This window comes from Euprymna scolopes, chromosome 27 (genome assembly GCF_053919585.1).
Source record: "Euprymna scolopes isolate OS-2025 chromosome 27, ASM5391958v1, whole genome shotgun sequence".
NCBI lineage: Eukaryota > Metazoa > Mollusca > Cephalopoda > Sepiida > Sepiolidae > Euprymna > Euprymna scolopes.
In genome coordinates, this window is record NC_136508.1 from 106081895 (window position 1) to 106103212 (window position 21318).

Consider the following 21318-nt stretch of genomic DNA (forward strand, 5'->3'; position numbering starts at 1 on the left):
CTTCCGCATTTCGCATAGGTTGAGTAAACAAAGCAGAGCAGAATAATTTTTCTCTGCTGTGTGACTTCTCATATGTCTAAGTGTGATTTATCACAACAACAATATCATGGAGCTAACACGTAATTTAGTTACGATTTGCATGTATATCCGTTAGCTCTTTTTTAAATAGACATTGTTCTCTTTATGATTGCTGTATTTTGTTCCAGCTTGGTCTTCCAGTAATTAATCAGATTTTTTCAATAACCCAGTTGCTTTTATCACAACTCGTATAATGTTGATTTGTGTTAAGGGTCGCTTCTTAATCATTCTTTAGATTCTGATTTTTGTTATCTTTCCAGTTCAGCTCTATCAAGTCCATTTGGGACTGTGATATAATAATGAGCACAGTTTATTGAGGATAGTTCCCTATTACAATAATGTTCAATATGTCTGTCCTGATGGCTTTGTCTTTGATGTATATGTCCGCCTGTACGTTTTTGTCATAGAATATTGTCACGTTTCTGTTTGATGTTATCAGTGATGCTTCATCTTCACAGATGTTCTATAATTGTCAAGCTGTATCTTTCCACAGATTTTCCAATGGAAATATTTGGGTCATCCCGACATGAGGTGGCTCTCAATTGCTGATTGGCAAAACCTGCACTGGCAATTTCCACGTAGGCTAGCCATTTTACAAAATTCTATCCTCGTTACATGAAAGGTTGCCATTTTTGGGCCATAAGAGTGAAGTATCAATACATTCCTGGTTAAGCTCTTCCACAAAATGTGTATTGTTTTTATCCTTGTTTTTTTTTTCGTTTCTTCTTGACTTTTGTGCATTTCTTTCTTTCAATTTGTGTTGCTGATATTTTTGATTTGTTGGGGCAGGTGTTCATAGTGATCTCTCACCATTGTCATATCTGTTGAACATGTTATGTACTGCTCCGTGCTTCACTATGGTGTCGCAATATGCATCATTTATTTCAATGATGCCTACGCTACATTCTTTTCGTTGTTTATGCATAGAATTATTTTATCACATTCTGTTGTTTATGTATAGGATTATTTTTATCTCATTCTGTTGTTTATGTATAGGATTATTTTTATCTCATTCCGTCCTTGTAGCTAACACTTGATTTCATTACAATTTAATACATAGTCGTTGTTCCCTCTACGGATGCTTTCTGTATTTTGTTACACTTCCACTCTAGCGATTGTGAGTTCTCATATGTAGAAGTAAATTTGATTTTTGAGAACAGGAATATCCACACACGTCACAAGAATGTGGCATCTCGCCAGTATGAGTTCTCATATGTATCACTAACGTTGATTTTTCAGAACAGGAATATTCACAAACTTCACAAGAATGAGGCTTTTCTCCAGTGTGAGTTCTCATATGTCTCACTAATGAGGATTTTCGAGAAAAAGAATATCCACACACTTCACAAGAATGAGGCGTTTCTCCAGTATGGGTTATCATATGTGTCACTAATGTTGACTTTTGCAAAAAAGAATATCCACAAACATCACACGAATGTGGTTTTTCTCCAGTATGAGTTCCCATATGTCTCACTAACATTGATTTTTGAGAACAAGAATATTTACATACTTCACAAGAATGTGGCTTTTTCCCAGTGTGATTCATCATATGTATCACTAACGCCGATTTTTCAGAACAAGAATATCCACACACTTCACAAGCATGTGGCTTTTCTCCAGTGTGAGTTCTCATATGTCTCAATAACCCTGATTTTTGAGAACAAGAATATCCACACACTTCACACGAATATGGCTTTTCCCCAGTGTGAGTTCTCATATGTCTCACTAAACGTGATTTTTGCAGACAAGAATATCCACAAACTTCACAAGAATGTGGCTTTTCGCCAGTGTGAGTTCTCATATGTTTCACTAACTCTAATTTTTCAGAAAAAGAATATCCACACACTTTACAAGCATGTGAGGTTTTCACACTCCCGTCCTGCATTTTCTTACTACAATTAAGCTTGGAACTTGTTATAAAAATATGTTATTTTATCCTCGGTTCTTGGAACAAGATTATCAAAATTAAAATAAAAAATCAGATTTTAGTCTTTGTTTTCAGATGTTTAACCAAATTTAAGTTGAAAAAAGAAAACAACAGCAACTATACAAAGCGTCCTTCTGTAAGTGATATTTCTTTGTGTTATATTTTACAAAGCGTCCTTCTGTAAGTGATATTTCTTTGTGTTATATTTTACAAAGCGTCCTTCTGTAAGTGATATTTCTTAGTGTTATATTTTACAAAGCGTCCTTCTGTAAGTGATATTCTTAGTGTTATATTTTACAAAGCGTCCTTCTGTAAGTGATATTTCTTAGTGTTATGCTTTCTTGGATCGTAAAAAATATTGTCTTTTCAAAAGTCACCCTTTTGCAATTTGTAATTCAATTTTTAAATACGTTTTTATTTATGTTACATTAAAACATGTTTTAAAATATGTTTTTATGTTTTTAAAGACTTATCTTTCATTTTCATCTTAATTTTTAGAGTTTGAACCGAATTTTATTCCAAAAGCAAACGTCATCTACTTCATAAAAAAGTGTAAAACATTTATCTGGTCTTCATTCTCCAAGAGATATTCCTTAATGTTGTGGTTTCAATTTTTTAACACCTTTTAATTTATTTAATTAAACACATGGTTTCTCCACAAAATAATCAATCTTCACAGATTTTGATGATTTTCCCGTCTAATAATTAAAAAAAAAGATGATCCATTAACATTCATTAAAGCAGGAACATCTGTAAAAAATGAATTATAATTATAAATGTTTGTTAATTGTTGCCAATATTATTGGATTAAATTAATAAATTCTAGATAACTGATATTTAAAAATCTATAATAAAAAGTTATATAAGACACATTAGAAAAATAATTTTTAAAGGAAAAGTTAATGGATGCAAGCAAAAACATCTGTAAGAATGAAATAGGCATATTAAAATGTATTTTATTGTCAATATTATTAAATTGAACTCATACACTCTTGATAATTTATAATTTTCGATACAGGTCTTCCTAAAAAATAATTGTATGTAGTAAAAACTTTTGTCACTTATATATGAGTCTTAATATATAATTATATATAATAATAAAAGTTTTATGAAACTCAGAAAAAACTCAAATACTTTCTAACTTTATACACAACCAGTCAACAGAGGTGGTCATCAATACATTGTCTAGATAACAATTGTATGCAGTTATACATCTATAACCATTGTTATGAAACAAAATTTCAATTATATCTGCAAACATATCGATATGAGTCTTAATATAAACATTGTTATAATAAAAGGAAATTTTCATGAGTTTATCAAAAAAGCTTTTACTGCATACAATTGTTTCTGCCTTCTTTAAGAATGTACATTTACATATTGTTGATAGAGGAATATGTAAAATTAAATTATATAGACATTTTCTTAAAAGCAGTAAATTCAATGTTTAAAATGCCATTAATTTGGTTGGACAAACACTCTAACGTTCTACACTTTTAACTTTTTATACACACATATGCATTTTTTGTCATAAATTTATCTAATTTGTACATCCTACCTATTTCTCAAATCTACAGTTTATATATATATATATATATATATATATATATATATATATATATATATATATAAAACGCTAACCCACTATTCATGTGAATACAATATTTGTAACTAAAGAAAATTTCCATTGGTTCCCCAAAAAGTTTTTACTGCATACAATTTTTTCTGCTTTCCTCAAACACACATTTACATATTGTCAATTATAGCCATTATGATTTTAGTCGCGTGCAAGCGACTCTAGAAATCACTCCGTCGGTAGGTGTGTCCATAACGCTTTTGTGCTTGTTTTTTTTGTAAAGATCAAAGGTCTGTTGTTAATAGATGCTATTCGTAGCTTTTTAAAAGTGTAGTACCTGTTCTTACTACATTCTTTACTTATGTTTGTAACTTTGTAATATAAAGTGGGCGATCACTTTTCTGTATTAATTCAATATAAAATGATCACCCACTTTACAACCAGTCACTCTCTTAAAACCATTCAAGTCATTCTCCAGATCATTCAAGTTGTTTTTGAAGGATTTCATTTATTTTTTAAGCATTCAAGTAATTCTTAAGGTCATTCAATTCATCCTTAAGTTCATTAAAGTCATTCTAAGTCATTAACTTTTTATTTAAGTCATTTCAGCCCATTTTCAGTCATTTTAGTTTATCTTTAAGAATTTCATGTCAATCCTACATTCACGCATTCATTCATTACACGAGAGCACACAACTAATGGCTATCGGCATTGTTTTCACAACTACTTGTAGTCAATATTATAAGATTGAACTCATAACCTCTTGATAATTTATAATGAAACGTCATATGAAGCACACTAGAAAAATAAGCAAATATTTCTTTAACTTGACACAGAACCAGTTGATACAGGTCTTCCTCAAGATATAGCCAAGGGAATAATTGTATGCAGTAAAAACGTTTCTCACTTATATATGCAAACATATAAATATAAGTCTTAATATAAACCATTGTTATAATAATAGAAATTTCCATGGGTTCATCAAAAAAGTTTTTAATGCACACAATTGTTTCTTCCTTCCTTAAGAATGTACATTTCTTAAAAGCAGTAAATTTAATGTTTAAAATATCATTAATTTGGTTGCACAAACATTCTAACGTTCTGTACTTTTTACTTTTTTATACACACATATACATTTTTGTTTCTTTTTCATAAATTCATCTATTTGTACATCCTATTTTTCAAATTTGCGGTTTGTTTGAAGATATATATATATAATATATATAATATATATATATATATATATATATATATATATATATATATATATATAACGTTAACCCACTATTCATGGGAATATAATGTTAAACAAAAGTTAGTTTTCTTATACATTTTAATAACATCAAATATAAATTTAGGGGGGAAAATAGCATAGATAAATATGGCATAGAAATGTAAAAGATTATAATGTCCAACGTTTAAATAACTTGGTAAGCTGGGATTTTACTTTTTAAGCGATTACGTGTTAATACATAATTAAAAACGTGGTATCTGGTGAAAAAAAATGCAGCAGTTCTCGGATACTCATAAAATTTGATTTTCTTATTTTCAAAGAAATGTACATGTAGCATTTAGTGGATGTTATATATATATATATATATATATATATATATATATATATATATAACGTTAACCCACTATTCATGGGAATATAATATTTGTAACTAAAGAACATTTACTGCATACAATTGTTTCTGCTTTCCTCAAACACACATTGGCAGATTTGCCGTTTAGTTGTACAAATATCCAGGTAATCACTAAAAGGGACTCTTGTATCGAGCGAAAGCTTGTTTACATGTTCCATAAACGTTAAATGGGTAAAATATAATCACATAATTATTGAAAATGTAATCATCATGTTATTAAAATTTAATTTAAATTAACCACGTTGTTTAACAAATAATGCACGATGAAGTTTTAAAATGATTAAATATATTTTATTTTATAATTTAACATTAAACACATAGAACAATAAAAAAAAAATTTTGGCTACTTTATGTATTTCTGAAATATGTTATTATTTCGAAAGCCATTCTTTACAATTAAAAACAAAAAAGATATTGTGAAACTTTAATTTAACCTGAAAAAAAAATATTTTAAAATAGCGTGGTACCAAAAATGCATAGGCACCAAATTTTGGTTTAATTTTACATATTGTTCTCGGATGGCAGATGGTACCGCTCTATTTTTATATAGTTGTTTTCTTGTTTTCATTTTAAATTCAAGTTTCACAATATTTTTTAAAAATTAAATTGTAAGGTGTAAGCAGAGAACAGTTAAAAAAACACCCTCACCTCCTCATTAAGAATGATTTTTAAAATAATAATTTTAATAAAATAATAAATATTTCAGCACAAAAAATACATAAGTACCAAAGATTTTATTTTTATTATTCAATGTTTTTTTAATTTCAAATTATGGAATAAAACACATTTAATCATTTTAAAACTTCATCTTGCATTATAGTTTCTAATTTGTTAAACAACATGGTTAATTCAAATTAAATTTTAATAACATGATCACATTTTCATTAATTATGTGATTATATTTTGCCATTTAGAGTTTGTAAAACATGTACACAAGCTTCTGCTCAATGCCGGTGTCGGCCTTTAAGATTCCCTTTTAGTGATTACCTGGTTCAACTAAATGACAAATCTGCCAGCATATTTCCATATCGTTGATAAACAATTAATGTAAAATTAGAAAAAAGTATCACCATTTTCCTAAATTTTAACTAAAAAAAAAGATAAAATATTAAACTTATTATACAATATATTGGTGAATCTTCGTCTAGTCATTACTCATCCTTCTTTCTCTTTGTATACTAAACTCTACTTAATCGGTCCTGGATATGACCTTAAACTATGGTAAGGCCCCAGCTTGCGGGATTTTTGGGAGTGTGGAGCCACCCATTAATTGCCATTACTCCCAGGTCCACTCAGACCCAGAGTGGTAGTACGTGTTAGGGTTCCAACTATGGGTTAAATAGAAACCGACTTAAAAAAAAATATATATTCTATCAAAAAATGTTTCTCCAAAATCGCTGGATTCGGCATTAAATAACCTGAAAAGGGTTGATATGCCATAAAACCAACCAATCCAATCTACTTAGTCATTAAATTTGAGGATATGCAAATAAAGAATGTCTGTGCAACACATGAGCATCTGTGGAAATATATTCTAATTAAACTGTGAAAATATATGTGGAATGAAACCAATTTTAATGATTTTTAAGAGTTATTCTTTACAAAATAGTCAAATCATTTTTACAAGTTGAAAACAACGTTTAAAACTGATAAGTTTTTTTTAGATATATTTTCTCAGATTAAAATAAAAACCCTTTTTGTGTTGTTAAATACTTTTTTATCATGTTATGCGAACTATTTTTCAATTCCAATTACAATTACCATCCACGGAATCACATTTTTGAAAATTATTTTTATCACATGTGAAAGGGTTCATTTTTGCAGATTACATTCCTCTACAAATTTAAATATTTGTAAAACAGACACAGAGATACACAACTCGGAAATTCTAAAAAGAAACAATTTGAACAAATTTTATTTTATTCGTAGAATAAATGCAACAACAAAGAAAACATGAAAAATAATTTAAACAATTAAATTATTTTTTTTTCAAATGTTTTCTTCTTCCGTTTAAAAAGATTAACCATTAAAATTTTTTTCATTTTAAATTTCCGAGTTGTCAATTTTGTCCGAGTTGTCAATTTAGTGTCATTTCGTTTTCTGGTACGTTCCATCTGACTTTTTGGTCATCTGTCGGTCTATTGAACGTCAGCAATATTTCATATTCTTTATTAGCTACTTACACGGGACATACACATTTTAATCAGGATTTTCTCTAGTTCAAATGGGTACAGTAAATAAACTTTTAACTCGAAATGACCCCCTAATGTACAAGATTAAATATTCAACTTATTATACAAGGCTGGTGAATACTCGTCTTAGACAACATTCAAAAATGCGTTTTATTTATCAAGCAAATGGCTGGTCACAGTTACATTTGCTTTATGATATGAAGAAAATACTAGGTGACCAGAAAGTGGGTGCTCACTTTACATAAAATTTATATAGGAAAGTGATCCCCCACGTTTTGAAAAAAATAATTTATTCATATGATAAAAACTTCCTATCTGACCCAAATTTAAATGTGATATTCGTTTTTAGCCCCACTGAAAACATACAAGTCGCCATTTTAAAGATTTTTGAGAAGTTGGAAAGAAATTTGACATTGACCTTTTAACTGGAAATGACCCCTAATGTATCAATGTATAACATAAGAAACAGAAAAGAAACATTTGTAATGCGTACACAGCTTTATTTTTTCATATACTTAGGTAGAATAAACATTTTCATATACTTAGGTAGAATAAACATTTTGATATACTTAGGTAGAATAAACATTTTCATATACTTAGGTAGAATAAACATTTTCATATACTTAGGTAGAATAAACATTTTCATATACTTAGGTAGAATAAATGCAACAGCATCAACAACAACAAAAAAGAAAACATTAAAATAATTTAAACAAGTGAATTAATGTTTTTTTCAAATGTTTTCGTTTTCCGTTTTTGTTGCTTATATTAACAATAAAAGTTGTCTAAATTACTGTTCATTTTAAATTAAAAATAAATTTTACATCAAAAGTTAACTTTAAATTATTATTTTTTATTTATTCTATATGAGTAAAAATAATTTTGAAAAGATTAACCATTAAATTTTTTTTCATTTTAAATTTCTGAGTTGTCAAATTTTTGATCATTTGTCAGTCTACTGAACGTCAGCCATATTTCATATTCTTCATTAGCTATTCCCACGAGACATACACATTTTAATCATGATTTTACTGGATACAGTAAATAAACTTTTAACTCGAAATGACCCCTAATCTACTAATGTATAACATAAGACACGGAAAAGAAACACTTGTAATGTGTACACAGCTTTATTTTTTCATATAACCTCAATACGTTTTGAATGGATTTTACAAATGTAAAATATTGAATAAAACATAAAAAATAAAAAGAAATTCTCTAGCGGTACATTAGATAGACAAAAAAAGTTTTTTTTAAAAATGTTAAAACAATTAAACATAAAAAAGCATTTTTTATGGTCAGTTGTTTACAATTCAACCAACTTCGAATTAAATTATTGTGTTTATGGTAAACATTGTTTTCTCAAAAAGTCATATAAACACATTTTTGACAACAGTCTAAATGTCAGATTGTATATTTTTATTTATTTTTTTTTTTAAATCTGAGGTTCAAAATTTTTATTCGCGTTTGCTATGAAAAATGGCGGAATCAATTTTGTTTATTGAATTGCAATAAAAATAACTTATTTGAATGTTTCAGATTATTTTTTTAATAAAAAAAAAACGGATACATTTTTTTTAATGTTCCGAACAGAAAATCAGTTTTGTTTTCACTAGTAAATTAATACGATTTTCACTAGTAAATTAATACAATTGTCTCGTGTTCAAAGGAAATAAATTATATGAAAGGATTTCTTAATAAATTGATACAACTCTTGTTTCATGTGTCCAATTCATTAAGAAATAAAATTATATGAAAATATAAAAGAATCAAAATTAGAAGATGAAAAACACAATTCAAACGTGAAATTAATAATAAAAAAAATCAACTGCTAAAGAACAATGAATTTCGGTCACCAATAATGTTCTGTCGTATTTTACATTTTTGTCAAATATGGTCTCAAATTTTCGTATAAAGAAAATGAATGCATCTCTTAGTAATACACAATTATCTCCCTTAGCAAACAAGGTATTTTTAAAAATTTAATTCAACATCTTAGTAATACAGAATTATCTCCCTTAGCAAACAAGGTATTTTTAAAAATTTAATTCAACATCTTAGGACTTTACTAATTATCTTTGAAATAAACTAATATTCACTAATAATAATAAATAATATTTATTTTTGAAGGGATTGTTTTTTACAATTAATTTATTTAACTCCAACTTTTACCTGCTCTTGTCAATTTCCGAATGTCACTGTGAAAATTTTTTTCATTATAACTTTCTTTGGTACTAGTGTAGAGTGATCTGGACGTAAATAATAACGTTATTATTTAAAAAAGCCATTCTTAACATGGAGAGGGTTTTTTGTACCTATTCTATACTTCAACCTTACAATTGAATAAAAAAAAATATCATAAAACTTTAATTAAATGTGGAAATACGATTTAAAAAATAGCGCGGATCACTCTCTGCACTAGCACCCTTTCTTTTTACACCTGTATTTTTACCCCTTTTGAAAATGAACTTTAGGCTTTAATCTTTCAAATACAATAAAAAAATTAATCAGAAACCTACAAGAAATTATGATAAACCGGTTATCAAAATTATGCCCCCCTCAGTTTTCCGATATTAATGGCTATGCCTATTTAATCCAATTTTAAAACACAAAATACTTTAGATGAAAAAAAAAATAATAATGGCCGTCAGTTATTAAAACATTTGACTAAAGTTTTATAATATATATAATATTAACGTAAGTTATAAATCCTATATTTCATCGATTTTCGTTTAATAACTAATACAATTTTGTTTGAGAAAAAATGCTATTAATTTTGGTGACTAAAAATGATTTAACCCACTTATTATAAAACAATAACAAAAACTTGATTCAATAAATTAAAATACAATTAGTATATGTAAAATGTAAAATAATACACAAAAGATGGACTACATAATTTTCTTTAGATCCATAAACTAGTTCTTATTAAGATATAATTCTTACTGCAATCGTAAAAATAATTTTAAAAATGAACACATCTTTTAGTAATATAGAGTTATTTCGCTTAGTAAAATGACGACGATTGCACGAGTGTCACATTTAAGAAAAATACAAAACTAGTTGTAAATTATTATTTTTTTTTATTTTTGTTCCAAATCAAAAGTACGTCTTAATTTGACCCTTGTGTAAATAAGCACATTATATTTTTACATCATTTTCTTACTATTTCAGCCATTAATCTTTAAAAACATAAAACAAACTTCAATAACATAAATTAATCTTTAAGAAATCAATTAAAATAAAATCGATGAAAATATAATTTAACCAATCATCGAATATTTTTAAAGAAACAAAACGATTCTCTCTTTAACACGGTAAGTTTGGAAAAAGGTGTAATAAATAATAAACTAGACAAAATACTGTTCGAAATTCGCTCAATATATGTTACCGTGACATAACTTGACATATATTCGATGGTTTTTAATAGTATTTTGTCTAGTTTATTATTTATAACACCTTTTCCTGAACTTACCGTGTTAAAGAGAGAATCGGCCGCCATCTTGAATTTTCCAATACATCGGTAAACACTGTATGCTTTTCGAGCTGAATAAACATGTTAAATTGAATAAAATCACGAAAATTATATCCAGTTTGGTAGAAAAGTAACTTATCTTGCCTTTGATAACATTTATTTGTTATATATTTGTTTTTTGACAACTTTTTCGAATCTATGTGTACAGTAATACAAACCCAACAAAACATTATAGTAAAATACTTACTGGGAAGAAAGAAACGTTCGTCGAAAAATCAATAATTGATCTGACGATGTTAGTGACGAGTTAATTTCACGGTTTCAAAATGGCGACGAGAGAGCTAGTTCACAGAAAATAAACATTAAAAAGAAAGAATGAAAATTTGAATTTTAGATGGATTCGATGTTTATGGTGAATATTACGGGTAAAATTTTTTTAAATTTTTTTATCGTAATATTTTAATATTTTAGAGGATAACAAACAATAGAAAATGACGGCGGAACATTATGCGCCCCCCCCCCTATAAATTTGTTTCTGTTCGGTTTGTTCCAATGTTTTTTTTCAGTGGATTATTAATGAATGGATATACCCGATTATTTTTTTTCTTTTAAAATGTCACTTGCACAGTTTAATCAAGACATTCAAAAATTAAAATATCGAAAAAAAGGTTATATTGTACGTATCCGTTTTGGACTGACGATCTCCGAAAAAAATTTACAGCGGAAAAACACGTTCTTATGAGAGCGTGTTGAAGTTTTTTTTTTTTTTTTTTTTTTACATGGGTGTCACCGCTTATCAAGGCCCAGAGGCCACTCGAGGATAAGGGTTAATAGGTATACATAGGCATCAACACATTATCAAGGCCAAGAGGCCACTCAAGGATAAGGGTTAAAGAGTGTACAGAAGAAATTGGACAATATAATAATCATTAGTAATGAAAATTTGTTAAATTTGATAACTTATATGGAACGGCTCATCAAGAACTTATTTACGTTAGACTTGAGCACAACCATATTGTAGCCAGCCGGAAAGCAGGAAAATGGAAGACAATTGCACAGACGTGCAGTTCTAAGAAAAAAGGGGTCGTACTAAAAATGTACGTCTACTTTATGTTCGTCTACTGCTGCTCCTGATGATTATGAAGCAACTTCTTTAAGCCACTTCCGGTTTTTGCCAGTGGAAATTATCGTGTGCTATTTAAAAACAATGTGGTTATGGTTAACTTTCGTCACCCGTTGTTTACAAAGCCATTTGCCGGAAGTGACGTTTTATCTACGGATGATCAAAACCGTATAGAATGAACCTTTTTTTTTTATATAAGTTTTATTCAAACAGGCTTTATGGACTTTTTTTTGTATTTATTAACTGTTTTATTCTTTTTATCAAACAAAAATAGAATTTTTATATTGACATATTATGGACTGTTTTTCAAGCATCGAAATTTTAAAATTAGTTTTATTAAAAAAAAAAAAAAAGAAAGACGGTGTTAAAAAGAAAAAAAGAAAAAAAAAGCGTAACGGAAGATTAGGTGACTACTGACTCGGTGTGAGCAAATAAAACGCTATTGTTTCATGCTTCAGTTGTGTTTTTTTTATTTTTTTCACTGTTTTGGTTTGTTTTTAGTATTATATTATAAGTCTTATAAAAATATATCACTTTATGAAATATTTATTTATATTTGGCAAGATTGACTTGAGATGTCCACAAGATAGCGGCTGTGAACGAATGTAAAAAATGAAAATGGAACGGAACGCACATTTAAGCGAAACGAGCTTATTATCTCGTCAATAATAATAAGCGTGTATTAATTTTTTAACTAATGTATACTTGTTATGAATATGTAAAAAAAAAAAAAAAAAGACACAGTAGTGTTTACTTTTGTCTTTTTTAGTAAATAAAATTTGTTTTCTTAGGGGTTTTGGGGTCGCTGACAACGAGTCTGATATTCAACCCCGTGTAAATTTACCGTTTGCATGGTATTAACCCCTGAACGCTTGGACTACGAACGAGCGCGCGGTAGCATACACAAATTTACATTGGTCGTCGCTCGTCGACAAGTACTTTTCCTAATATTAATGCGTGCGTGTTGTTTTCACTGGTCGCCATGTGTTGTTTTCGCGCACGCAAAAACAACACATGGCGACCAGTGAAAACAACACGCAATACACTGGATAATAAACGCATTAATATCAGGAAAAGTACTTGCCATCACTTTTGTCATAATATAGGCTAAGAGACTATTAGTCGCCTAGAGTTATGCCCCTTGGCCCGTGACGTATGAATCTCGTCCGCCATTGTTTCTCAGTGCAACGTTTACTACTAGAAAATAAAGAACGCATTTTACACCACCTTCGAGTCTGTTTATCAATGCTTCCAAAGTATGTATTATCACGACATGGTGTCTGAAGTGGGATCCTCTAAAGAATCAAAGGAATAGTAACAATATTACCCTAAAAAAAAAATTAAAAAAAAAAAAAAACCGAACATTTTTGGGATCTAAAAAAAAATTAATACAAAACACACGTGGTGTCGGTATTTTTCTCGCAATCGACGATGAATACATATTCGCAACTACCACCTCCAACAATCGATTGGAACACTTCAAATTTGGCCAAATCAATGGACCGATTTATCAGGCAAGTTCATTTATATTTCGACGGCCCAATGAAAGACGTAGATTCAGACACAAAGTTAAATTACTTGCTAATATGGTCTGGTATCGAGGGCCAGGAAATAAGTGACACTTTTCCCTTTCGACAGGGAGAAGAAAGGACATTGGATAAATATATCCAATTTTTTAAGGAATATGCGAATCCGCGATCGAACTTTCGTGTAGCTAGACACAACCTACTAAAATGTAAACAAAACGCGGATGAATCGGCACACGCATTTCTAAGTCGGCTGCGTCAGACAGCCAAACAGTGTGAATACGGTCGGACGGTGGAAGAGACCATTGTGTTGGACCTATTCATATTCGGTATTTATTTACAGTCTGCACAAAAGTCCCTAATAAGAGAAGGAAGCGATCTCACGATCGAGAAAGCACTCGGAATCGTCGAGACAGAAGAAGCCACGTGTAAACAAATGGAAGCATTACGTACAACAGCAGTAGAAGACAGCTCTACACTCGCAGTTAGAGCCAGACAGCCCAGTGGACCTACCACATGTGGTAATTGTGGCACAAAACACCATCAATATAAATGCCCACCTAAAGGCAAATACTGCCTAAAATGCAATAAAAAGGGACACTTTGCTAAAGTTTGCCACTCTGAAATGGGAGACGAGGGGCACACACAGTCATTCCAGCTACAGAGGAAATATAATAAGAATAAAATCCACATGGCAGCAGCACATATGGGTAGCAACGACGACAGTTCCACAGAGGAGCTGTACTTTCACACAGTAAAGGAATTACCGTTAGTGACCACAGAAGCTTTCACAAAACTGAAGATAGGCAACAGCAAAGCCCAAATAGAGGTTGACGCGAAAATCGACACAGGTGCAATGAGCAACCTGTTACCTAAACAGGTATTCAAGGAACTGAAAGGAGTACCACTGGAAAAATCAGCTATAAGGCTAATTGCGTTTGGAGGCTCAACGATAGACCAAGAAGGGACCTGTCGTTTAGGGGTCAGATCCCCCGACAAGTTCGTTAAAGCGACCTTTCACGTGGTGAAATCAAGAGACCCTATACTAATAGGACTCCAAACATCAAGAGAATTAGGGCTAGTCACCCTTAACTTGGCTATAAAAACGGACACAACTCATGTGACGGACAAAGCATCCCGGCCTACTCCCCCGCACGACATGAAACCGGTCCCCGTGCAGGAACCATGTACGATGGGAAACCTTGGAGAAAGGAGGAAAATCATTGAGGAATTTCCAGACGTATTCGACACCATTGGTTGTCTGCCAGGTGAACACACCATCCATTTAAACCCTGAAGTACCACCAGTTGTCCACCCACCACGTCGAGTCCCAATATCCCTAAAAGGAAAGTTGAAATTTGAGTTGGACTCCTTAGAGGCCCAGGGAATAATTTCCTCTGTAAAGGACCCGACGCCCTGGGTAAACTCATTCGTCTGTACCACTAAAAGGAACGGATCGGTCAGGCTATGCCTCGACCCCCGAGACTTAAATAAAGCAGTGCACAGACCACACTATGCGACTCCGACATTCGAAGACATCACTGCGGAACTAGACAACGCTAGATGGTTCACAAAAGTCAATATCAAGTCCGGCTACTGGCATTTGAAACTGGACGAAAAGTCGAGACGTCTCACAACATTCATTACCCCACATGGCAGATACATGTACAACAGGTACCCCATGGGAGTCAAATCTGCCCAAGATGAGTTCCAAAGAGCCATGCAGGAAAACTTCGGAGACCTCGAAAATGTCCTATCCATATGCGACGACATAGTAGTGTACGGATTCGAGGAAGACGGCAGTGACCATGACAAGGCACTGAGGCAGCTAATGTTTAGAGCAAGGGAAAGAAACTGCAGGTTTAATTCAGAGAAATTTGTGGTGAAAACCTCCGAAATCCCTTTCTACGGCCACATAATCTCAAGAGACGGTGTCAAGCCAGATCCCCGGAAAATAGAGGCGATCACACAGATGCAACCCCCCGAGGATGCAAAGCAGCTCACCAGCTTCCTAGGCCTGGTGAACTACTTGAACAAATTCTCTCCACGACTCGCGACACTGACAAAACCCCTACGTGAGTTAACATCGAAGAAGAATGACTTCACATGGTCTTCACAGGAGCAACAGGCATTCGAAGAAATCAAAAAAGAGATCGGAAATCATACGACACTCCGATACTTCGACCCTAAAGAACCAATAGTGCTACAGGTAGATGCGTCTTCAATGGGTATAGGCGCGGCTCTGCTACAAAACGACAGACCAGTAGCATTCGCGAGCAAATCACTTTCCGGACCAGAAACACGCTACTCAAACATAGAGAGGGAGATGTTGGCTATCGTCTTTGGCCTGGAGAAATTTCACAGTTACGTTTGGGGCCACAAAACGACAATTCATACGGATCACAAGCCATTGGAGTCGATAGCATTGAAAAATCTAGCACAAGCACCCCCAAGACTGGCTAGAATGTTATTGAAGGTCGAGGGATATGATTTTACTGTAAAATATACCCCAGGAAAAACAGTTCCAATTGCAGACTGCTTGTCACGAGTAGCACCCCGACCCAGTGGGCACATTGAAGGGATCGATCTCAACGTCCATAGCATGATCTCATACCTCAACTTTGCGCCGACGAGAGTTGAAGATATAAGAGTGGAAACATCCCAGGATCCACTCCTAAAGCAACTTGTAAGCATGGTATTGACCGGCTGGCCTTCCAACCAGGCTGACTGCCCAGGAATTCTCCTGCCATTCTGGAATTTCAGAGATGAGATTGGGGTCCAGGATGGAATTCTACTCAAGAGCCAGAGAATCATTATCCCAGCCTCGTTGCAAAGAGGCATACTGGAAGAGCTGCATGCTTCACACCAAGGAGTAGAGAGAACGAGGTTACGAGCGCGTTCAGCGGTGTACTGGATAGGGTTAAATAAGGACATAGAAGATATAGTCCGAGAGTGCCACACATGCCAGAAATACCAAGCCAGTATCCCGCCCGAATCAATACTCCAGCACGAAACCCCTACGTACCCCTGGCAGTACGTCAGCACAGACTTGTTCACATTGGCAGGGAAAGAATATCTGCTTGTGGCAGATCAGTACAGCCGAAACCCCTTTGTACGACGCCTTCCGTCCGCCTCATCAATATCCGTTATTAGAAGTATTAAGACGATATTTGAGGAACAAGGAGTGCCGGAAATCTTGTACTCGGACAATGGTCCACAATTTACAAGTGAAGATTTCAAGGATTTCGCCAGGACGTACAGCTTCCAACACAGGACATCGTCCCCACATTACCCCAAGTCTAACGGATTCGCCGAAAGAATGGTGGGAACATGCAAGAAGATTTTGACGAAGGCAGGGGAAACTGGTCAAGACAGCTACCTAGCAATGATGGCTTACAGAGCCACGCCACTGTCATCAGACATTAAGTCCCCGGCAGAGTTACTCAACGGACGAAAAATACGGACACCCCTAGTATCCAAGCAACAACTTGGCGATGAGCAGACTAGGACAGCCATACAGAAACAGAAAGATCAGTCTAAGGTCTGCTATGACAGGAAACATAACAGACACCACTCCCACCTACATGCAGGACAGAATGTCTATGTCCAGCAGGAAAAAGCAAAGATATGGGAGCCTGGAAAAATTCAGCGCTCCAGCGTGACACCCAGATCCTACATAGTTGAATCTGAGAACGGTAACACCTATAGAAGGAACAGGCAGTTCCTCAGACCAGCTGGGAGGAGATCAACAACCGCAAATAGATCCGACCAACCTCGCCCCAGCGACTCTCCACCGGATCCCACCCAGAAGGAAGGTCCCCCCCCTAAACAAATCGAACAGCCGACCACCGAACAACACTCCAGCGGCACGCCTCACACCGGAACTGAGAAACTCACCCCCGAATTAAGAAGATCTCAGAGACGAGTGAATGCTCCTCAGAAACTGAACTTATAGGTTACACTATCCTAAAAAAAAGAGACAATACCATTACCCTAGAACAATGGAGACAAGCTAAATAATATATTAGAGACTATGTTATCCCTTAATCAGATAAAGGCTAAATATCGCCCTTGGACTATATACATATATATGGAAGGGAAGGGATGTCATAATATAGGCTAAGAGACTATTAGTCGACTAGAGTTATGCCCCTTGGCCCGTGACGTATGAATCTCGTCCGCCATTGTTTCTCAGTGCAACGTTTACTACTAGACAATAAAGAACGCATTTTACACCACCTTCGAGTCTGTTTATCAATGCTTCCAAAGTATGTATTATCACGACAACTTTAAAGAAAAGTGTAGAGGTTGACCTAATGTAAATTCGTTTATGCGCTCGCGCGTTGTCCCAGGGTTTAGGTGTTAATACTATGCAAACAGTAATTTTGCGACAGGCTTGAATATCAGATTCGTTGTCAGCGACCCCAAAACCTCCTTAAAAACAATTGTTTTTGGTTGGGGCTATTATGGTATTAAACGACATATTTACCTTTTCTTTTGGTTGTTGTTTATTTTTTCCACTAGTTTAAGTTTCATGTAACAATTTAATACAGAAAACATACAGAAAAAATGAAATAACATAGAAATATTTGTTTTTTTCTTTTTCATTTATTTTTTTTTTAATTCAACTAGGCTGTACTTTCGCATGACGATTTAATAAACAAAAAATACAATAAAAATTAAATTTCATGTTCAATCTCTGCATAATTACCGAAAGAAAACCATGAAATAAAAAAAGTAAAAACTTCTCTTATAGTCTTCTCAATTATTAAATCACTTCTCTCTGACAGGTTCATAAGAGTAGTAGTTGATGGGCAAAAATCAGAAGCTCACAGTATTAATGCTGGAGACCCTCAGGGATCCATCCTGGGCCCAACTCTTTTCCTGATCTACATTAATAATGATCTTCCAAATCACATCCTTACATCATTCGTAGACATTTTTGCTGATGACACTACCATCTATGGTAGCACATCTAAGACAGTAAACGACTAAGTTCTCTCCGATTCTCTCTCCTCTGATCTTGATCACGTTGAACAATGGGGAAAGGAGTGGCTGGTTACTTTTAATGCATCTAAAATCAAACTTCTATCTTTACATCATCAACGTTCTGATCCCCATCTGACATCAATTGAAATAAATGGCTCTCGTCTTGGGGAGGCCTCAAGTTTTGACAAGCTTCTGGACTTGACCTTTGCTCCTGATCTTAAATGGAACTCGTACATCAAATCTGTTGCCAAGGCTGCTGGAAAAATGGTCGGATCCTTCTATCGATCCAGTAGATATCTCACTGCTGATGCAATTCTCTATCTATGTAAGAGCCAGATACGTTCAAGGATGGAATACTGTTGCCACAGGAGCAGCTAGAAAGGACTTGTCCTGCCTTGATAGAGTTCAAAATAGACTTCGTGGCCTCGTGGGAGATGTCCTTTTCTCTTCACTGTAACCTCTATCTCACAGAAGAGATATTGCAAGTTTGTCTCTGCTGTATCGTTATTTTCATGGAAAGTGTTCGACTGAGCTTCAATCTATGGCCCCCCTCGCCAAACTTTCACAAGAAACACTCGTCTAGCTGAAAACACTATCAATAATTCCCCCCCACTCTTTATTTGTGCCTAAACCTAAACGTAGATTCCATGAACAAGCTTCTTTCTTAGAACTGCACGCCTGTGAATCGTCTTCCCGTTTCCCTGCTTTCCAGCTGACTACAATATGGTTGTCTTCAAGTCCAATGTAAACAAGTTCTTGATGAGACATTCCATTTGTTAACAAATTTACCGAATTTCCATTACTGACGATTACTATATTGTCCAATTGTTCAATCTTAACCCTTATTCCCGGAGTGGTCTCTGGGCCTTGATAAGTGGTTAATGCCTATGTAAAAAAAAATTAAAAAAAAAAAAACAAAACAAAAAAAAATCTCCTTTGTTTTCGTTTTTTTTTTTTTCAAATAGAAATTTTATCAGCAGTGTTTTGTTTTTGTTTTTTTTGGAAAACATTTTTTTTTTTTTTAATACTGTAAATCTGCATAAAATAAAAAAAATAGAATCGTTTTATTTTTTTTTTTTTTTAATTCTTATGCCCAAAACAATAAGCAATTGTTGCCACGTCGGCATTCACCTGTAGGGACGCCCTAGGTGACTAACAGCTAGATAATCCCTTTTAATGTTTTTTCTGAAACTTTTATCACAATATTATAACGTTGGATAACTGAAACTGTCACCTTAAAATTGAAGAAAACTATTTGTTTATTTGTACGCTAGTTTAATTTTTAATAGTAGACCTCAACCTCTCAAAAAACAACAACAAACAGGCAGTGTTCATTAAGTTGCTTCATTCTGCAAAATTCTCGGGCAGAAATATTGTGTTCAAATCTATACGGACATAGCAAGCAATCTATACGGATATAGCAAGCAATCTATACGTACATACTACATAGCTAGCAATCTATACGTACATAGCTAGCAATCTATGTACGTATAGATGGCTTGCTATGTCCGCATAGATTTGAACGCAATATTTCTGCTCGAGAATTTTGTAGGATGAAGCAACTTAATGAACACTGCTTGTTTGTTTTTTTTTTTTTTTTGTTTTTGTTTTTTTTTAGGTGGGGGATCTACTATTAAAAATTAATCTAGCGTAAAAATAACATAGTTTTCTTCAATTTTAAGGGGACAGTTTCGATTATCCAACATTATAATATTGTGATAAAAGTTTCAGAAAAACATTAAAAGGGATTATCTAGCTGTTAGTCGCCTAGGGCGTCCCTACATGTGAATGCCGACGCGGCAACAATTGCTTATTGTTTTGGGCATAATATTAAAAAAAAAAAAAAACTAAAAAAAAAACTGATTCTATTTTTATTTCATGCAGATTTCCAGTATTTAAAAACAAAATTGTTAAATAAAAAAATAAAATAAAAAAGAAACTCGACTGTTGATTAAATTCTATTTCGAAAAAAAAAAAAGAAAAGAAATTTTTACTTTTTTACTTTGTTTTTCGTTTTGATGCAGGAGATGGAACATGAAATTAACTTTATACGGTATTTTTTTGTTGATTAAATCGTTATGCGAAACTAGTCTAGTTGAATTTTCAAAAATAAAAGAAAAAAAAAACATTTCTTAGTGTTATTTCATTTCATTTTTTCGGTATGTTTTCTTTATTAAATTGTTACGTAAAACTTAGACTAGTCAAAAAAATAAACAACAACCAAAAGAAAAGGTAAATATGTCGTTTAATACCATAATAGCCCCAACCAAAAACAATTGTTTTTTAAGGAGGTTTTGGGGTCGCTGACAACGAATCTGATATTCAAGCCCGTCGCAAAATTACTGTTTGCATGTATTAACACCTAAACCCTGGGACAACGCGCGAGCGCATAAACGAATTTACATTAGGTCAACCACCTCCACACTTTTCTTTAAAGTGAGTGCAAGTATTTTTCCTGATATTAATGCGTTTATTATCCAGTGTACTGTATTGCGTGTTGTTTTCACTGGTCGCCATGTGTTGTTTTTGCGTGCGCACACATGGCGACCAGTGTAAACAACACGCACGCATTAATATTAGGAAAAGTACTTGTCGACAAGCGACGACCAATGTAAATTTGTGTATGCTACCGCGTGCTCGTTCGTAGTCCAAGCGTTCAGGGGTTAATACCATGCAAACGGTAAATTTACAACGGGGTTGAATATCAGACTCGTTGTCAGCGACCCCAAAACCCCTAAGAAAACAAATTTTATTTACCGAAAAAAACAAACAAAAAAAAACAAACA

General features: G+C 33.1%; 1 long non-coding RNA gene across 1 annotated transcript; it reads right to left on the bottom strand.

Annotated features, from left to right (window-relative positions):
- Nucleotides 1–1010: 1010 nt before the first annotated feature.
- On the bottom strand, nucleotides 1011–12117 carry LOC145249044 (uncharacterized). The gene is made up of 2 exons (XR_013863454.1): nucleotides 11142–12117; nucleotides 1011–2755 (listed from the first exon to the last, which is right to left on the bottom strand). It is a non-coding gene; the product is annotated as an uncharacterized LOC145249044 (long non-coding RNA).
- Between the last annotated feature and the right edge of the window lie 9201 nt (nucleotides 12118–21318).